Raw genomic sequence first — 22,500 nt, 5'->3', positions numbered from 1 at the left:
TTTGTGCAGCAGTAAGCAATGCTAACATCCGGCAAAATATGCTTACGATTAGCCAGAAAAGTGCTTATTGTGTAGCCATTGCTTGCTGCCGGGCAAACAGGCTTAAACCCACTTACTGCTGCTTAAAATTGCTTACTCCCACTTATCCCTGTGCTAATTTCTTTAAAAGAAAAGAAAAAAAAGGGTGATAGGAAAGTGGTGAAAAAGGGGGCAAGCAGAGGGAAAGTTGCTAGGGATGTGCAGGATGGGTGTAGGGAAGGTCCACAGCTGTCCATTTCTTCTACAGTAACAGCTGTGCATATATACTGAATTTGGAGGTAGATTTGGACACTCAAACTCCTGGGAGAGGGGTGAGGACAACAATAATATATTGTGAAGCCAATTAGACCAGATTACATGTGTCCAGTGGACACGTGTGCAAAATGGTCAGCTATGTATGGGGTGAAATTTTTTGGGGGGGAACAGATTGCCCTTTTTTTAAGGTGAGAGTGGGATGTTGGGGAAGGGTAGTAGGTATATTTTGTGAGGTAGGTTGGGTAGGAAGACAGACAAGACAGCATACAGGGGTGGTATATGAAACATGTGGGGGATAAGCACCTTGGATGGGGAGGGGTGTTTGGAAATCGGTAGCCGATAAGCCCACAAATGGAAACAGTGGGACTGAGGTCCCCACCCATGGGCAGTCACACCTGCACCTTCATGGCCCTAAAAGTGGCTGTGCTGAGAGCTGGGTAGGAGGGGCAGGCTGAACCTCTAAATGCACCACGTGGCCCTCAAGCTGGCATCGCAGATCTCCAAGCTCCCCTTGGTGCTTGCTACACACCGATCCCCGGACCTGATGACGGGTGACAGTTTCCTGTCCACGCCCGCTCCCGGGGGGCATGCCCCATCCCCTGAGGCAGTTCCACCCAAAGCTGGTGCACGACCAACATACAAGGAGGTTCTGGGGTGGGTCCTAGATGTGCTGGGGCCTGGTGCCATGGCCAGATGAGATGGGAGAGGTGGGCCCGCTGGGACCGTCCTTCCCAAATGTGGTATGGTGTTGCAGTTTTAAAACATATGTGGGTTAGTAATAGTCAACACAATCCAAGATTAGTTATAACAGCATGCATAGATATTCCCATTAACCCAAAACACCAGATTTGGAACAGTTGCAAAGCAAACAGAACACATGCATATATGGAACCACAGTGGCCATCACAACAGCATGCAGGTTACATTGATAGCAACAGGCCACCAATGATAGTATTTCAACATGGAACATTAATAGAAACACATTTCAATATTGATTGAGCAATAGGACGTATGTCCCAACAGTAGGTTTGGTGTAAACATACCCATTGATTTGTGTATTTAGATTATTGTTGCAGATATGGTGGGGGGGGGATGTCAATTAACAACTTATATATCCTTATAGTTCTTACAACATTAATGATCATTGTTCTGCTCATTAAGGTACAGGTATTATTACAATGCCCTATGGCCTTGGTTTGGGCAGTGGTATGTTTGCATACAGTGTATACTTCAACTGTCTTATAGCTAAATTCTACATCTCAACATCGCCAACTTCACCCCCCTCTCACCCTATAAATGGCCCATCTCATTACTGGAAGATTGCCAAATTCCGGTAATAACGGCCACACAGGTAAACAAACGCACTCTCCAAAGCTAATAATACAGCATCCATGGGACCAGATGACATCCCGGGCTGTGTACTACATGAACTACAAATGAACTGGCACCTCACCTAAGTGTCATGTTTAATCATACCCTCACATCAGGCTTTGTGCCCACTGAGTGGCGCACAGCTACTGTTATCCCAATCCACAAGGGGGGATCCATCTTGGATCCCGAGAACTACTGCCCCATCAGTCTGATGAGCCTGATCTGCAAGGCCATAGAAAGTATAATCATGGAACTTATAAACAAAGACATTGGCAACCTTAAAACACTGGATCCCACCCAGTCTGGGTTTGTGAAGGACTGATCTTGTCTCCTGAACCTTAATGACTTCTACGAATCAGTCTCCAGAGCCGTGGACAAGGGTAAGGCAGTCCACACAGCCTATCTGGACCTCGCCAAGGCCTTTGACACCATCCCCCACTCTGGAATCTTAGATAAATGCTGGGCATTAATCCCTACATCACTCGATGAGTTGACAAATGTCTTACTGACAGAAACCACACTGTAAAAGTAGCTGACTCCAAATCCAGCTCCAGACAACTGACAAGTGGAGTACCTCAGGGTTCAGTTCTGGGACCTCTCTTGTTTGGCATCTACTTCTCTGAAGTACAGGCCAACACTAAGGGACTTTGGCTAACAAAGTTCGCAGATGACTGCAAACTGGGAGCCATTATTGAATCCCCAAATGATGTTGATAGTCTACAAAAGGGCCTTACAGAAACCAATGCTTGGTGCCAGAGCCATGGGCTCAAGCTCAATGCCAAGAAATGTATAGTTATCCCCTTTGGAAAAAACATGTACCCATTAATTATCACATAGGTGGCAGTACACTAAACACCGAAAGTGTGATAAGAGACTTAGGGACACAGGTGGACAGTGGTCTCACCTTCAATAACCACATCGCCACAACAGTCAGGAAATCCTTCTATGTGGCACACCTCATCACTAAGGGCTTTTCATCCAGAAGAAAGCAGGTCATTGTCCCACTGTACTCATCCCTCATTAGATCCATTATAGAATACAATGCCTCATTTGGTATGTACCTCTCAAGACATCTGCAGCAACTGGAAAGGCCACAGAAATACCTCACTAAAAGAATCACAGGCCTAAAGCAGATGCCCTATGCTGACCACCTTAAAAATCTCCAGCTATACTCTGTCGCATATCGTCTACTCCGAGGTGATCTCTGCTTAACATACAAGGCCATGTCAAACCCAGAGCTGTTGGACATGTTACACTTAAAGAAATCCCAATCCCTCAGAGCCACATGCTCCAGGGATCTAAATCTTGTCATCACAATAAACAAAACATGCTGGAGGGGTAGGTTCCTGACCCAGAGACTCCCCAGACTCTGGAATAGACTGCCCATACATGTCAAGCAGAGCGCCTCTTTGGCCCTCTTGAAAAGGAAACCTTGATGATTGGATGGGAGAAAGGAAATTCACCCCAGGGATCACGTCAGTCACCCTGCTAGACAGGGGTCCAGAGAAGTAAATAGTGTGGGAAGAAATAGCCAGAGAATTGTTATGGCTAGGCTTGTATAGGCCCTAGGGCTGATAGCCTAGTAACAGCCTATGAACCTATGAATCTCTTACTTGATATTGCTGTGGAGGGAATGTTTGTTAACACTACCTGACTGTTTCTACACATATTCCCAGATTCTGAGTTAATATTATGCACATTCCTCTCAATCTCCTAATGCACACGCTCTCATCAAAGCTTGACAACATGGGGGTATAACTAGGGACATATTTTGAATATTGCTCTCATAAACTTGGAGGGCTGATAGAGTGACAGGATTTGTTTTCATATACATTTTCTGAAGGTTTTGAGGTCTGAAAATCAAATGTATGTCATCATTTGCGGACTACAAATCTGAGATCATCCCACTGATTTGCCATGGGGACAGAGGAACAGGCAAAAAATATGAGCCAATTATCTGGACATTCTGAAAGAATGTGTACAGTTGAAAGGTATGATTATGCATGCAGCTTACTACCACTGTCAGGATTCAAGCCATGGCTGTGTCTGATAAAAATACAACAATTTAAGTGTCAGCAGAGTGCGCTGTTTGAATATTGCTGTCTATCTATTCAGTGTTTTCTGTCTAAGTCTCTCGTGGTTGTACAATCTGACCTTGTAATTACAACAGTCTCATACGTCTGACATTCCTAGACATATTTTTACGTAGCACAATGTGAGAAACAGTGGTTGACACAACTGTACTATTCTGATATCAGACGTTACTGAATGCTACGTCAGCCATACAATACCAGAGTAAACACTACCAGTCCAGGATTTCAATCTTTATTGGCAGGCACAATTTTCTTATCTGACAGACCTGTGGAGGGAATGTTTGTTAACACTACCTGACTGGGTCCACACATATTCCCAGATTCCGAGTTAATATTATGCACATACCTCTCAATCTCTTAATGCACACACTCTGGTCAAAGCTTGACAACATGGGGGTACAAATAGGGACATATTTTGGACATTGTTTTCAAACTTGGAGTGTTGCTAGAGTGACAGGTTTGTTTTCATATACATTTTATGAAGGTTCTGAGGTCTGAAAATCAGATGTGTCATTATTTGCTGACTAAAATTCTGAGATCATCCCATTGATTTGCCAGGGGGACAGTGTAATAGGCAGAAAATATGAGCCAATTATCTGGACATTCTGAAAAAATGTGTACAGTTGAGAGGTATGATTATGCATACAGCTTACTACCACTCCCAGGATTTGAACCATGACTGTGTCTGATAAAGATACAACAATTTAAGTTTCAGCAGAGTGTGCGGTTTGTATATTGCCGTCTATCTCTTTTTGTGTTTTCTGTCTAAGTCTCTCTTGATTGTACATTCTGACCTTGTAATTACAGCAGTCTTATAGAGACATTCCTAGACATTTTTATTATGTAGCACAGTGTGGGTAACAGTGGTTAATACAACATTACTAATCAGAGAATGCAACACTAAAAATGTCATACAATACCAGAGTAAACACAGCTAGTCCAGGATTTAGAGCTTTATTGCCAGGCAGTTACAGTTTTATTTAAATGCAACCTACATGGGACTATTACTGTCATATTGTCTGGTTTATTCAGTACAACCCATACAAAAAACAGTTTTTATACTGGCAGGTGAATTTCTACTACTTTTATATTTATTTGGTATGACTACTACAAGCTGGATTGTTACTCACCAGCCTCCCAACGCAGCCTACTGACATGAGCTTCCTGATTCACAGCCCCGCTCAGCTGCAGCTGTAAGGAAAATAGATAAATATTTAGCCATACCTATCTATCATATACACAGGCTGGGCATTATTAAACATTTACTGGTATGAGTACATACACACTGCTGTGATATCACCCCTCCACCTTGATTCTTGGACCCACTGGTCCAAGAGCTCCCTCTTCCTCCATTTCAAGTCACCATAGTGGCGCCTGACCTGCTCACCAGTCCGGGGATACCAGTGGCACTGGTGAAGTCACGGGCGAGACAGACCCAGGCTTCCACTTTATATTGGTAGCCTTGGTGCTGGTCCTGCAGCAGTCTCTCATCATGTTTTTTTTACCAGGATTCCTACCATGACCTTGGACTCCTGTATGACCCAGCACTGTGCACGGAAGCTCATTCCCTCTCTGATTCCAGACATTCTGCCTATAGTGGGAAGATGCAACCAGTTATGAGCTGTATTCCCACCTGTGGGGTTTAAATATGCCCGATTTCCTGCCCTTTGCCATGATTGGATGGTTTTGAATATGCTGAGCTAAACTAAGATACGGGCAAACCTGCTTAGCTAAGGTTGGCATTGCTTAAAGGGGGAGGTTTAGCACTACTTACCAATGGGCAAATCCATTTAGCTGAGTTACTCATTGCTTAGCAGTCATATTTACACAATGCTTACACCTGGTAAGCAGAGCCGTACAATGCTTAGCATTGCTTATTTTTCATTTTATAGACTATTTGCTGTATGGCATTGATTCGTCATTCATTACATATTATATATTTGTTTACTGTCCCTGACATCCCCCAATGTGCTTTCATTACATTTATTCTTGTGTGACTATACTGTATGGGGCACTTGTGTTTATATGGGGATTTCACAACTTTATTAAACTGACACTTCACATCTGGATGTAATGCAGTACTCTGGTTAACATATATATGTTATTTAGTAGGTAATACTACAAAAAATTGTTCATGTACTGCTTTCACATGTAAAATGGTTACAGTGGCGTTCGAACCAAGAATGTCTGCTCGCAAAGCATATGCTCTAACCACTACATTATTGCAATACTGCTTATGTTGGATGTCTCTTGTTATTTAACTTCTTGTGCTGTTTAAGCTGGACTAAACATAGCTAAGCAATGGGCACACCCGCGCAGCTACGCTTAAACTTTATCACCTTTATAAAAAAAAAATTGTGTTATTTTATCTACACCCTTCAGAATATTCCTGCTAATGCTAAACCTGTAATTTTATCAGCTTTCTGCTTCGTGGGACATTTGTTCTTTTTGGCTTTGTCCACATTACTTGCTCTGATGGTTTGGGAGGTGTGCGCTATGTGCTTAAGCTGCCTGTGTTATCCTAACAACTTTTGGCTTGGTAGCATACCTCTTATCCCCTTAGTGCAAAATATCTGGACAAAAGCCTACAATGATTGGGGGACAAATAGGGGCGGATTTTAAATATTACTCTTACAAACTTAAAAAGTTGATAGAATAATTAGGTTTTATATTAACATGATTCTTCTGACGGATGCGTGGAGTCTTATACTCAAATGTTTTGTCATTATTTAATGACTTCAGTCCTCATCTATTTGCCAGACAGGTGCACATTTTAGGGGGAACACCATGAATATGTGGCAAACATCTTGGCATTCTGCGAAAATCTGTACAGTTGAGAGGTATGCTTGGTAGGGATGATTGTCCCTTTTGCCTTTGACCACTTTTGTTTTCCTGACGGGTTGGGGGTGTTACGAGCATTCTCACTCATTTTTAATTGCTGAAAGGCATATTCTGGAGTGCAGGGGCATGTGTATTGTGAGAGCTCTTCTCTGAGACACACCCCCTGCACTCGTACACAGCTCCATGTCCATTTAACAGTGCAGGCAGCACACCTTCATGAATATGCAAGGAGTGCTGCTGTGCTGTATGGGAATAGTCCCTGCCATGCAGGAATAACTTATTCCTGCACGGCTGCTTGCTGAATCCCAGGGTATGTGTGTAACTTGAGTGGTTGCTGAGATACTGTAAGTTGTTTATGAAATATTACAAATGTAATAGTTACTGTGTTTACTGAAAGAATGCCACCACTATAAAATTATTTTGTGCTGAAAAGTTTGCCATTTATACTCCTTTAATAATCCTTACTCTTTCAAAGATATGAACATTTGTTTGAAATGTGACAGCATAATTTAGTTCTGTGAAAAGGCTTGAGCTCCGCCCACTGGAAGTTACAGAGCAAACTTCCTGAGCTGCATTGGAGTGAATGAGTTAAGAACAGAGCAATAATATAAAAAACTGGAGACCAATAACATTTAATTATACAGATTATAAAATGTTTTGTAAAATTTTGCAAAGGTTGAGTTTTGTTTTTCTTTACATAAATGTAATAGTGATATATTTCGTATGACAGGAAGATTAAGTAAAAAAAAGTTAATATTGTGAAAACTAGTAGATACTATTGGCACTATCTTGTGATGTACAAAAATGCTTTGACACTATGACCGAATTTGTGAATACCGATACTTTGTGCTAAGAGTATGTGCATCACAGATCAGCAAGCAGGCTTATTGGTATTCATTAAATAGTTCTACAGAATTCACCCTCCTTGAAAACAACTATAAGTGAAAGAATATGCTAATTAAGGCATAAGAAGGTGAACTACATGCTAATAAAGCAATTCAAGATGGCGGAATGATACAGGAAAATATAAAATGAGCATGTACATGCTGCACTGCCTCTTGAACTTAATTCAATATGCTTTAGAATACAGCCACAAACACACTTAGAAGAAAATGTTAGGAGATGTTGCTGCTGTCATTAACTTGTATGTGCAACAGCCTTTAATACAAGGTGCTGTTGCTGCTGCCAGACCTTGGTCTAGAAAGAGAACAGTGTTTAGACCATGTTTGGTATATCATTGACTTCATGATATAGAAATTGTTGAGTACTACAGGATGGACATGGATAATTTAGAAAAAAATTGCAGCCTCTGCCACTTTCACCTGAGGCCCTGGGGAATTCATGGAGAACACATCCCATTGGAAATCATGGTATGTGCAGCATTATATATACTAGCAACAAGCACTTTTCAGAGACCTGCAGGGGATATATTATGCAAGTCATATCTCTTAGCCTCAAGAATATCACATCAATTTCTGTATGCAATGCAACAAGATATAAAGGATCATATCTGGTTTCCACAAACCTCAGAGGAGAGAGCTACAGTCATACAAAATTTCTATGTCATATCACACTTCCCTGAAGTTCTGGGACCATGGACTGTGAACACATCAAAATAAAAGCCCCACCTGATGAACAGGGAAGGAAGTACATCAACAGGAAAGTAGACCAGTTATCAACTGTCAGCCTGTAATGCCCACTGGATCATCTACAATGTATGTGGAGGTAGCCCTGACAGTTTTCACAACTCACGAATATGGAACACCTATGATCTGTAGCTAGGGTTTGCTACAGGTGACTTTCCACGAGGGCATCTAGTGGGAGGTGCTAGTTATGCACTGAAGCCTTGGCTCATAAAACCCATGAGAAACCCACACAACACTACTGAGCAGAGATTCAAGGATGCCCGTGCTTAAACAAGGAAAATTACTTAGGGTGTATTTGGCTTATCAAATCTTCAATACCTAGACACTTTTGTTGGTGCCCCGTAGTATGACTAGTTCACCTCAGCTAAAATACATACAGTCTTTTTCCATGTTGCACAGTATAATTGTCATGAAATAGCTGCATCAAGGTCAAGGATTGCAGTTCTCAGCACCACAGGCAGGGCCAGCAGACACTGATGAGGAGTCTGAGGAAGAACTAGCAGCCATGGATCATCCTGGCTGATGTAGATGTGCACAATATGTTATGACCCTGGCTAAGAGGCAGAATATAAAACATACATGCACTACACAAGTGAAAACCTAAGAAGCCAAATACATGCAAACATTAACAGTGATGAATGCAAAATTAGCAATATTTACTTATCCGTGTAATCGTTGTATTCTGTGAGCATCAGAAAGAGTTAAACTTGGAAGGCACAACTTGTTGCAGCACCATTAACCAAGGCAGAAATTATTACCCTCATGTGTAAGTATTGCAAGTCAGTAAGATAAAACACAGTTCAGCTGTACAGAAATGTCAGCAGTAACTCGAGTAATATATGTAACAAATATTAATCAGTACAATACTGTATATAATGCATTAAAGTTACCCTCCATCAGGAGGTGCGCTGCAAATTCCTGCTCTATATGAACACAGACATGTAATACTTTAGTATAACCCTCTCCAAAAAAAAAAAAAGGCAACACAATGACAAATCAGGTAATGCTGAGAAAATATCTAACTTCTTAATAGTTAGAAGTATTAGTAATGAATCAAGGGTAGGAAATGAAAATGTTACCATTTGGGATATGCATTGTTGATCTCAGGCATAGACAACAGGTTTAAACTGGTTCTTGGTCCAAAATGTAACCTTCACATTGCTACTAATCATATAAAAACATTATTGTGTTCCCATCCTCAGAGAAATGTTGCTATAAAGACACTTAACATTAGCTGAGGATACTTCACATAATAACTACTATACCTTCTGTACCAACACAAATGGGCAAGCTTCAGACATCCCACAATGTCATCTAAAATATAAGCCATCACAACTGTTTACATAATTTAAGACACATCACATAACTTGACATGATTTGCATGAAAGTCTAAAAAAAAGAATACAATTGCAACAGTCAAACAGCAGTATCTCAAGCTGGTACATTTTAACAGTTTCCCATACTAGGATACAAGTGCCTTAGAAGCAGGTTGTGCTTATATAGTGCAGAGTAACCCCTCTAGACACTGGGAATGTGTAACTCAAATGTCATCTCATTAAAGAATCTTACTATTTGTTCAAAGAGCTGGTCAGGTATGCATGGTGTGAGGATCTACAAAATGCCATGCAGAAGCCCTAGCAGTACAATATCGGGTATTGAGAATTGGGGCTTGCAAGTTTGAGTCATTAGTACTAGTGCAAGAATAAATACATGTCAACACTCCAACCACTTTGATGTATACTTAGAAAGGATGTGTCATGGAGAATAAATTCACAAAAGAAATATGAGTGTACTTTGACTTACATATTATAGCTCATTTCTAAATATTTACTTAGGAGGTAATGTGCCTGAGTACAAGGTGTGTGTAAGTTGTGTAAAGTACATGAAAACTAAACATACAAAACAAGACTTATCTAAATACATGCAAAGCATAATGCCATCACTATAGAAATGTATCAGGACACTTGCTTCTCAAAAAAGAAAGGGAGGAACATACACTTGTACTGCATACATTTGTCATTACTGTGACATGGCTTACTAGGTTAACTGTTGCAAGTATCCAAACCATGCAAATATTAACTGTAAAAATTGATAATCTGGATATATTGCTCCATAAAATTGTTAGAAAGTCAAAGCTTAAGTATGTGCTTCATTTTTTCTGCCTCATAAACAACTTTTTATGTGGCACATTGTATAAATATTCGAGTGTTTCATGTTAATGCAATAATTTCAAAGTTTAAATCTAGACAAGGTGATGGCTATGCGAAAAAAAAGATCCTTCATGTCCACATTTTCATGGTATAGTAGCATAGATTTGGGAAATTATCACACATACACATTGTTCCCTTTTTATCATGAATTTATTTATTTTTTAGCTTACTCCTTTGCCCAAAGCTTGCCACTGCACCAAGGTGACTGTCAGCAGTCACTAGTAGTAAACAGTAGTTCACTTCACAAGGCAAAATCTCAGAAAGTTAATTTGGAATGCCATCAGCAGTGGAAATGAAACTGGTGCTGTTCCACTTTTGTCAGCATTCTGGACAGTAATGAGTGAAAAAAAGCACCTGTCTCTGTGGCTCAAGGTCTTAATACATTAAGAAAAAGTAGACATAATGCCAGGTGCAAATATGGATTACAGATAGTTTTACTGAGGGGTCCAGAATGAAAAATGAATGGTCACGCACTTTTTATTATGAAATGAATACCAAAACTCTTGTGTACTAAATGTTATTACCTATGCTCTTTCTGAAATTATGTAAGCATAAAACTGATAATTTTAATTGAACTAATAGTTTCTTATGTACAATGTTAAAATGTTTAGTAGTTATTAGCAAAAAGACAATTATGTAACTTTCTCTGTGGCTCAACGTATTAATGCAGTAATGTGTGGCAGCAACAATAATGAAGGGTTTGATTTCAGCTTTTGATAATTTCAAGAGACTATTCACAGTGCAACAAATGTTCTGGTGTTCGAAACTGAACTATTCATATTGGTAGCAAAATGTGATATGTATAATGTAACAAATGAGATTTACAAAAGTGTGAGGAAAGAAAATCAGTAACATGATGAATGTACAAATATTTATAATATATTCCAGATTAATTATCCATATCTCCCAAGTAAAGGTGGGCAAGCCTGGCTTTTATGAAGAACAGATTTCAAAAGGAAGAAATCCTCAGTGCCAAGTACTGCAAAAGCCTTCAATTAAAATGTGCAAAAAAAGTTAGGGGCTTTCATCCACAATGTATCAGGACTTCACCAGAACGACAAATAATCAAATGGGCTCCATTTTTATACCTGTCGGTGGCTACCTTTCAACCATCCAATCAATTCCCTTTAATTATATTGAGTAAAAAATCAAATTACATTAAGATATCATTTTTGTAAGTACAGGTTCGAGGGGTCCTTTATTGTAGTCCTTGGATTTGGTAAGACTCAGCTTTATCGTAGATTCCTCTGCAGTAGCAAGGAAGTGGATTAACTGGCCTTTTGTACAGGATGTCCTGCATTTTATATCAGGAAAACTAAGAGAACTTTGAGACATAGGGTACATGAACACAACTATGACATCAGGAAGGGGGATGAGCACAACACATATCAAAGTACATCCTGACCATTCGGTTGAATTTTTGTTGTGATTGATCAGGTTAAACTTGGGGATCGGGGGAGCTCTGCAGATGATTATTTAGAGTATCTTGAGCTGAAATTGCAACTGAAAACTAATACCACCCAACCTCCAGGGTTAAATGATAATGTTTCCATCTCTAGAATGCTTAAATTAGAGGCATGCTATTATTTTTAATTATCATACTGTATACATTGGGGGAAATAGGGGGTGTAAGGTCCCTGGTAGTTATTTCACATCTATTAATTAATAAAATAATTCCCATTCAAAACATATACAGTTTGATCTGTCTGTGTACTACAACTTACTTTGATACCTGATTATTGAGATATTATAATTTTACAGGATTATGTGTGTTCCTATCTCTTTTTTATATTCCTTGCACTTTTATTGTTTCATTTGGGTGGAGTGTTGAAATTTGTTTTTTGTTAACTATGTATTATATATTGATTCTTTGTGAGTATGCTGCTATATTTAATGGAACTTTGTTTAGGATTGGTTTTAATATGTTCTTTTCTTAAGCTTGCTGAGAAGGTCATTATTTTTTTATTCTTTATTTCTTATATCAAATGTAATTTGATTTTTTAACAATGTAATTAAGGGAATTGATTAGATGGTTGAAAGGTACCACCAACAGGTATAAAAATGGTGCCCATTTGGTTATTTGTTGTTGTGATGAAGTCCCGATACCTTGTGGACAAAAGCGCTTAACATTTGTTTGCATATTTTAATTAAAGGCTTTTGCAGTACTCAGCTCTGAGGACTTCTTCCTTTTGGAATCTATTATCTAGTTGTGTCTCTGGCTTGTTACTGGTATGGAAGGAGAAGCTGGAGTCAAAACTACACTGGCTAAATTATCAGAGCTGCAAGATTCTTTTGCAGCTAGTACTGGAAATTTAACTGGCCTTATAAACCAGCTTACTCATAGGCTTTCAGTGGGTCTCTTACCTCAAATCAGTGTTTCTGGAGCTTTCAGCAGTAATGGTGAAGGATTGAGCCAGTTCAACACCAGTTCTGGTGATTCCCATATTACACTGACACAGAGAATGCAGCAGGAGGGCATTGACATCATCAATGGCTCATTCAGTAGACCTGGGACACAAGCGAGGAATGCAAGAGCTTCAGAGAGAAATAGTGATGCTGGCAATGGTATGGAGATACATGAATGGCTTCAGAAGGACTGTGCCTGGTTCAGAGGAGTTACTAATCAAACTGATAGGCAAAAAAGTTTAGAGCAGCAGTTCAAGACTTTTGGGGATTTGGTATTCAGATACAGGAAACTGCAATTGGAATCCAGCTATCTCAGAGAATGTTTATGTTTGGAAAGGATCCAGAAGGGCCTTCGAATGTGGAAATATCCTGCAGGACTGATAAAAGACTCTTGTTTACACAAAGAACTGCTTTCTTTATTTAACAGACATGGATGTGAATTGCTTGAAAGTTTAGTGAAAGACTATGACAAGCAAATTAATGTGTTGTTTCAAAATAGAAATTGTTAGTGACAGTATACAACCTGGCTTATTGTTTGAGGTTATACAGGGAAAATTTAATAGAATATTGAGGGGTACTGAGACTGATATTAATGAAGTTAAAAATAACAAAAATTAAAAAGATGGAAAGAGACTTTTTGGAATATGAGAAGGGTATTGCTTATTCCCCACCTCCCAGCACAGGAAATAGAAATATGGATTCAGGTACTAATGGTATTGAAGCCAATGACAATAGTGTAATGTTCAGTGATAGGAACACAAGTTCTTCCAAGCAGCATAGCCCTTTAGGGACCCCCCCCCTTTAAGGCGATCCCAGAGACTGAGGGACAGGGAACAGAATGCGATGATCCAGGCTATACTAATGAATCAATTTAGACAACCAGTACCATATTTCAGGGGCAGGTGGAGGCAGAGGGGTGGAACTCAGAGGAATGACTTGAATGGAGGAATTTCAACAGGAGATGGAATTGAATGGTAATTTGATATTTAGCAATGATCATGGTGACTACAAGATTTTTAATTATAGTAGTACTAAAGTTGATGTTACTTAGGCCAATTGTTTGAGAGGATATTGACCTTTGCACCCATATCCAATATTAGATTGGATGAGGCCCTGTTACAGCTAAAGTTATTTCTATATAAAATTAACTTTTCATTTTTCATTAAAGATTGTAAGCAGTTGGAAAATGACCCCGGTACCAAACTTAAAAGAACAAGTGCATTTAATCCACCTCTGCATCCAACTGTCTTACTGTTTGAGAAACTATGTGAATTTAACTTTAGGGCCTTCTTGTAACAAACATGGGCTAACACCACTGAGGGGAATTTAAGCAAATCTGAGAAAGGTTTACTTAAAAACATTGTTGAAAACAAACAGGTGAGGGTTATGATACCTGATAAGGGGGGGGGGGGTGGCCTGGTGGTAATGGATAAAAATGACTACATTGATAAAATGTTGAACCTCTTATATTCAGACACTTATGAGGAGGCTTCTATCAATGAACTTAATATTGCCTACCGGAAAAATTCATTTAGTACTAGAGGAAATGGTACTTAACCAGATTACAAGTGAATAATACAATTTTGTGCACATGGTGAACCCTAAGATACTGGTGATTTTCAGTATTCCAAAGGTTCACAAGTCCCTACAAAATCCCCTCATACACCTGATAGTTGATGCTAAGGCTTCAAAAATGTTTTACATAGCAAAATATATTGATTTTTACACCAAAAGTGTGTTGGAGGTTAACCCTGTCTTGCTTAAAAATTCCTGGGATTTTCTAACATGAATCTCAAATGACCTCTTTTGTGAGGGGTTAACATTTGTAATTATTGCTGCATAGGATTTATTTTCTGTTATCCCCCCTTGAAACAGGGCTAAAATGGTTCTACAAATATTTATGGAATAACACAAATTTTAGTCTTAATAGACTAGATGTTTTGAGAGAATTTATGGAAATTGTGTTGAACAACTATTTGATTTTTGAAGGCCAAATTTTTAGTGAAAAAACTGGGGTAGCCATGGGGGCAGCGTGTGCCCCCATTTTCACAAATACTGTCTTATCCGATTGGGAGAACAATTTTGTGCTCAACTCAGACTTCAAAGAGTGTTGGCTTTTTTATGATTGGTTTCTTGATGACATGGTTTCTTTCTGGAATGATACTGGGTCAAAAAACTTCAGGAATTCTTTTCACTATCTACATTCCACAACTAATTTTTTATCTTTTACTATGGATGTTCAGGGTGACTCAGTACACTTCCTGGACATCTCCCTTAAAAAGAATTATGACAGAAAGGGGTTTGATTCAACAATATACCTTAAGCCTAGCTATTCCAACTATTTCTTACATTTTGAGTATGCACCCCCTACATCGAAAGAAATCTATTGTCAAGGGCTCATGTGTTAGACTAACCTGGATGATTTCAAATAATGATGAATTTTAGGTGGAGATGCTTAACCTTAAGGAAATGTTCCTATGGCGAGGCTACCTGGATGAATTTCTGAGCAACATTTTTAGTGAAGTTCATAGGAAATGGAGTGTGGATCATTTTTCCCCTATTAGGAAAATTACAGGGGGATTAGCCTCACAGGAGGAGGAGACCAAAAAATTGAACAAAATGGGGCGAGAGGTTTTCAACATGGGTTAATTTTGCCATACACAGGACAATTTGATGGCTTGAAAGAGATTGTGGGAAGGAACTGGTCCATTGTTTGTGCAAACAGTGAATATTTGGATATAGTAGGACCAAAACCTACTGTCATGTATAAAAAGACCCCTTGTTTTAAGATGATGTTGGAAAGAGTACTGACTATTAAACAGGTGGGGAAAATGTCCAAATGTGGAAATTGTAATTTTTGTAGGTGCATGTTTGAGGTTTCTTTATTGCAGTCCCTGGCTTTGGTAAGATTCAGTTTTGCCATAGATTCCTATGCAGTAGCAAGGAAGTGGTTTACATGGCCTTTTGTACAGGATGTCCTGCATTTTATATCAGGAAAACTAAGAGAACTTTGAGGTAGAGGGTATATGAACACAACTATGACATCAGGAAGGGGGATGAGCACAACACATTGGGAAGACATGTCAAAGTACATCCTGACCATTTGTTTAAATTTTGTGTGATTGATTAGGTTAAACTTGGGGACTGAGGGGGCCCTGCAGATGATTTGTTAGAGTATCTTGAGCTGAAATGGCAACTGAAAGCTTATGCCACCCAAACTCCAGGGTTAAACAATAATGTTTCTATCACTAGTATGCTTAAATTAAAGGCATGCTATTATTTTTAATTATCATCCTGTATACCTTGTGGGGAAATAGGAGGTGTAAGGTCCCTGGTAGTTATTTCACATCTATTAATTAATACCATAATTCCCATTCAAAACATATACAGTTTGATCTGTTTGTGTACTATAACTTATTTTGATACCTGATTAGTGAGGTATTATAATTAAACAGGATTATGTGTGTTCCTATCTCTTTTTTATATTCACAAATCAAGAACCTATCAGCAAAGAAGCAGAGCCAGTACACAGAAGACCAAACCAATCCAATTTATTGAAACAGTTTTAGCGCTTTCGTCAGAATGTATCGACAGACTTCTTCAGAAACAAGTGAATCATAGCACATTCCACATTTAAATACCCCAGCAAAAATCACATAACTAACATACAATTGATTAATTAATGAATGCCTTTAAGACACACACCCTAAAAACAAGCATGCTAAATTCTTAAAAAATAAGAAAAATCAATTAACTAATTGTATATGTAAAAAATATTTGTTACACATATAAAAAACACTTATAAAACATAAGAACAAAGTTTGAGCACACTAGCAATAGAGGCATAATCATTAACCCAGTGTAGTCACAAGCATTAAGCTTGATCTGCCATCAGAGTTCTTTCAACTTAACTAAATCATTCCAAGGACCACCCCTGACATTCTTAAAAACAGTGTCAATGCCTACAAATCCAAATTGATGCTTAGTGTTACCAGAAACATGCTTGGACCATGCATTGTTAGTATTACCTTTCCTAATATCCAATATGTGTTCATAAATACACTCTCTGAATTTTCTTTTATGTGGAATGTACTATGATTCACTTGTTTTTGAAGAAGTCTGTGGATACATTCTGATGAAAGTGCTAAAACTGTTTCAATAAATTGTATTGGTTTCATCTTCTGTGTACTGGCTCTACCCCTTTGCTGATTGTTTTGGTTCTTGGTTTGTGGATATGTTTACCTTAGCCTCTGGTTCTGGAGTTGTGGCTGTTTCACAAAGCCCAGACCGAGTGGAAGCCTTTAATGGACAAGTTGGGCTATTAACACAGTTGGTACAGCAGCTTAACCACCAGGTTGCTGGATTGGCTGCACAGATGGATACTGAATGTGCTGTAGAACCCCAAATTGTGGACATTCCTGCAGGACAAATTCAAAACAGGGTCACCTCTAATACATCAGTTACTGACTTTACTGTTACACTTGAAGCTTTAAGATCGGTATTGTGTGAGCAACTAGTCAAGTTATCTGAGTGGTGTCAGCAGAATATTGGTTTTCAACATGATGTTCCAAGGGGTAACCTTACTTTGCATAAATCTATTAAATGTTTAAAAGACAAACTACTTAAAATTAGAACATTACATGTTGAAAATGGCTATTTTATGGAAAGCATCAAGGTATGGGGAATTCCCAAGGGCTTACGGCATTGGAAATACTCTAAAGGTCTTATATTGAACTTTCCTCTACACACAAAATTAATCGTCTTATTTGATCGTCAGGGTTGTGAACTTTTAGAGGTTTTAATTAAACACAACCAGAAGATGATTAACGTATTAATTCATGAGGCTACGGACTTGGAGAAAATTATCCAAGGAGGCTTACTCTTTGAACAGTATAAGGAGAACTTTGTCAGCATTTTTTCTTTTGTTGACAAAATCACTGGGGATGTTCAACTTCGGAAGGTAAAGAAGTCTGAGCATGACTGGCTTGAATACCTGAAAGGAGTGGCTTATCCAAAGCTCTTGGTTACCGTAGTAACACCTAATAAAGGCGCAGATAGTTCCAGCCATGATGACAATGACGTTGCACATGCTGGTCCAGCCCCTTTAGGCCCAGATCTCCCCAGACACTTGGAGAGGATCTGGAATCGGTACAACAATCAACAGAATGTATCGAGGGGAGACATGAACAGAAATGGAGGCCATGTGTGTAAGAACTGGAGAAGAATGGATCAGAATTATGTCTGTTGAATGAGGATTTGAGTGTTGAAAACTGTTTTTCAGCTCTTTCTAATGATGATAACCTTGATGGCTTAAACATTGTTCAAAATATGCAGGGTGACTTTTTTATTTTTAACTATACAAGCTATGTTTCTAGTTCTGACACAGCAGACTTATGTAAGGGTTTTAATTTTGTCCCTACTTCACACACTAGAATAGATGATTTGATTATTGATTTGAAGTTATTTTTATGAAAGGTTAACTTCAAAGTGTTATTTAAAGACAAATTTGTTGCCAATGTCATGCATGATTTTAAAAGTAGTAGTATATTCAACCCACCCCTTCCCCTCCCTCTACTTATCTTTGAGAAGTTATGTGACTTTGATTTTAGCTCACTTTTATCCAAAAACAACACACGTTCGGTTGGGAACCTTTTGGAATGTGAAGTTGATCTTTTGAAGCAGTTGTGTAAGAACAGGACTATTTGGGTGATGAAACCTGATGGGGGGTTGTTATTATGAATGCTGACGATTTTAACAAAATGTTTTTATTCTTGTGTGACTATATTTTTTATGAAGAGACTTTGCTGAATATGATGAATATAGCATATGCCAGAATAGATTGGTTGCTTTAGGACATGTTGGACCAAGGTCAGATTGATTAGAGCACTTGGTCTTTTTTAGAGGATTAATTCCTGATCATTCCCTCCATTTTTGGTGTACCTAAGACACACAAAGATTTGAGAGACCCCACCCCTTGAGACCAATAGTTAATGACTCCAAGTCCAAAACTCATTCTTTGGCTAAATATGTGGATTTGAAACTTAAAAATGTGCTGAATGGTTATTCACACATATGCAAAGATTCATGGGATTTTTTAAGTAAGATATCACAATTTGAGTTATGATGATGAATATGTTTTTTGTACAATTGATGTTGTTAACTTGTTTAATGTTATTCCTCATTACATTGGACTTGAATGGATCCATGATTTTTTAGTCAAGCTGGGGGTATTTTCCAACAATGAAATACATACTTTGGACTTATTTATGGAATTGGTCTTGAAAAATAACTGTCTTCATTAATGGGCACCACTTCCTTCAAAGGAAAGGTGTGGGGATGGGGGCAGCATGTGCCCCATCTTTGCTAACATCATAATGCTTCAATGGGAGAGGAAATTTGTATTAAACAATTTTGGGACAACTCTCCCTTGGGCATTTTACATGCATTTCCTTCATATAATTATTTTTTGGAGGGATTCTGAAGTTAATTTACAACTTTTTATTGAATTTTTGAACCAGACTACTGATTTTCTCACCTTTACCTATAAATACAGTAAAACCTATATTTCATATTTGGATGTTAAGCTATCCAAGGATGCTGTCAACAAAAGATTTGTTAGCAACATTTATAGAAAACCTACACACACTGTTTTCTGCACTATGACAGCTACCATCCTACCATCCCTTACACCAGAAAAAGAGAATTGTTAAGGCCCAGTTAGTACATTTAACTAGGATGACTACTGAGGATGAATCTTTTTTGGTGGAAGCAAAAGCTCTTACTGACATGTTGCTCAGCAGAGGTTACCCTAAAGAACTGGTTGAAGCAGTCTTTTTCGAAATTAAACAGAAAAGGGGTAGTCGTTTTTATAGAACTTTACTTTGTGCTGTCGGTGGTAATTGTCCTACAACAGGTACAGCTGAAATTGGTGTTACACTGGTTAAAGACGACTATTCTTTGTCATTTATCACAAAATATACTCCTAAGTGTAGGTACATCCATCAGATTTTAAATACAAATTGGCAGATGCTAACTTGTTTTAATGAATTTAAGGATGTATTTCAATGGTGTATAAAAATGGTGTATAGGAAAGGAATGAGTTTCAAAGAGATCTTGGAATTCCCTGACAACTGTAATGTTTTGGTCTCTTCCAAAAAGAAGGGTACCCACAAATGTGGACATTGTAACTATTGCAAATATCTTATTGAACTTGACAAGATATATGTGAATGGTATTTGTATCAGGACACAGTTCCATTGTAATTGTAACACTGTGGGTATAGTTTATTTGGCTCTCTGTCAACAATGCAACTGTTTTTATGTTGGAAAGACTAAAAGAAAATTCAGAGAGAGTATTTATGAACACATCTTGGATATTAGGAAAGGTAATACTAAGAATGCCTTGTCCAAACATGTTTCTGGTAACCCTAACCATCAGTTTGGGTTTGTAGGCATTGACACTGTTTTTAAGAATGTTAGGGGTGGTCCTTGGAATGATTTGGCTGAGTTGAAAGAACTCAGATGGCAGATCAAGCTTAATGCTTGTGTCTACCCTGGGTTAAATGATTATGCCTCTATTGCTAGTGTGATCACACTTCGTTCTTATGTTTTGATAAGTTTTTTATATGCATAGCAAATCTTTTTTACATATACAATTAATTCATTGATTTTTCTTATTTTTTTAAGAATTTAGCATGCTTGTTTTTAGGATGTGTGTCTTAAAGGAATTCATTAATCAATTAAGTGTGTTGTTAGTCATGTGATTTTTTTGGTGGGGTATTTAAATGTGGCATGTACTATGATTCACTTGTTTCTGAAGAAGTCTGTGGATACATTCTGACGAAAGTGCTAAAACTGTTTCAATAAATTGGTTTGGTTTTGTCTTCTGTGTACTGGCTTTGTTCCTTTGCTGATTGTTTTGGTTCTTTTTTTATATTCCTTGCATTGTTATTGAGTTTTCTTTAGGCGGAGTGTTGAAATTTGATTTTTGTTAACTATGTATTGTATATTGATTCTTTGTGAGTATGCTGCTATATTTAATGGAACTTAGTTTAGGATTGGTTTTAATATGTTTTTTTTAAGTTTGCTGACAAGGTGATTATTTTTTATTTATTTTTTTATATCAAATGTAATTTGATTTTTTAACTCTATACAATTAAGGGAATTGATTGGATGGTTGAAATGTACCACCCACAGGAATAAAAATGGAGTCCATTTGCTTATTTGTTGTTCTGATGCCTTGTGGATGAAAGCGCTTAACTTTTTTTGCATATTTTAATTAAAGGCTTTTGCAGTACTTGGGTCTGAGGACTTCTTCCTTTTGGAATGTGTTATCTATTCGTGTTGCTGGATTTTTTTAAGAACATCCAAGCCAAAGTTCTGCCTTGGTTCTTGGAACCCAATAAGAGCCAAGTCACAGCAGACAATGACAGCAGTAGCTCTATTAAAAACAACTACATCTAAAAATTCACCACTCATAGGTTCATAGGTTCATAGGTTCATACTAGGCTATCTGCCCAAGGGCATTTATAAGCCTAGCCCATAGTTATGTGGCTTTCGCCACCCCTTTAGTTTGAATAAAAACTATGCCTATCATTTTTCTGTGCCTCTGTCAAGCAGTGACACTGAAGTAATCCCTGGGGTATATCTGCGATCTCCCATCCATTGGTCAAGATTCCTCTTGAACAAGGCCAGCAGTGCTCTGCCTCACATGTACCGGGATTTTGTTCCACAGCATAGGGAGTCTCTGGGTGATGAATCTGTCCCTCCAGCACATTCTATTTATAACCGTGTCAAGGTTTAAGTCTCCCGCCCTTGTGGTTCTGAGGGATCTAGATTTTTTGAGGTGAAGCATATTCATCAAATCTGGGTTTGACATGGCCTTATATGTCAGGCACAGGTCACCTCTGAGCAAGCGGTATGAGACTGAATAAAGCTGGAGTTCTTTCAGTCGGGCAGCATAAGACATATTTTGAGACCCTTTATCCTTTTGGTGAGGAACTTTTGGGGCCTTTCAAGCTGCATCAGGTGTCTGGTCAGATACATTCGAGCGGGCATTGTACTCAATCATAGGTCTAATGAGTGATGAGTACAGGGGGTCGATGACCTCCCTTGATCTAGATGTGAATCCCTTCATGATCAGGTGGGCGATATAGAAGGTTATCCTAACTACTTTAGCAACATGAGTGTCAAGCGAAGACTACTGTCAACTTGGGTCCCCAGAGCCCTCTTGAGGTTTTCTGTGCTCAGTGGGTTGTGACCTATATGGTAGCTACGGGTATCCTTGTTTTTCCCGAAGGGTATGACTATGCATTTTTGGCGTTTAACTTCAGGCCATGGCTCTGGCACCAGTTATCCGTTTCTGTGAGGCCCTTCTGGAGGATATCTGTGTCAGATGTGTTTTCGACTATGGCCCAGTTTGCAGTCATCTGCAAACTTTGTCAGCCATAACCCTCCTGTGTTTGCTTGTACTTCAGAAAAGTAGATGCCGAACAAGAGTGGACCCAGGACTGAGCCCTGTGGGACACCACTTGTGACAGGCTTTGAGTCTGACATGGCTCCAGCAACTCTGATCCTGTGGGTTCTGTCGCTTAGCCAGTTTGCAACCCATCTTGTGATGTATGGGTTTCTTCAACGATGA

This window comes from Protopterus annectens, chromosome 3.part1 (assembly GCF_019279795.1).
Source record: "Protopterus annectens isolate FY-2018-M chromosome 3.part1, PAN1.0, whole genome shotgun sequence".
NCBI classification, from domain to species: Eukaryota; Metazoa; Chordata; order Ceratodontiformes; family Protopteridae; genus Protopterus; species Protopterus annectens.
Note: the sequence above shows the minus strand (reverse complement) of the source record.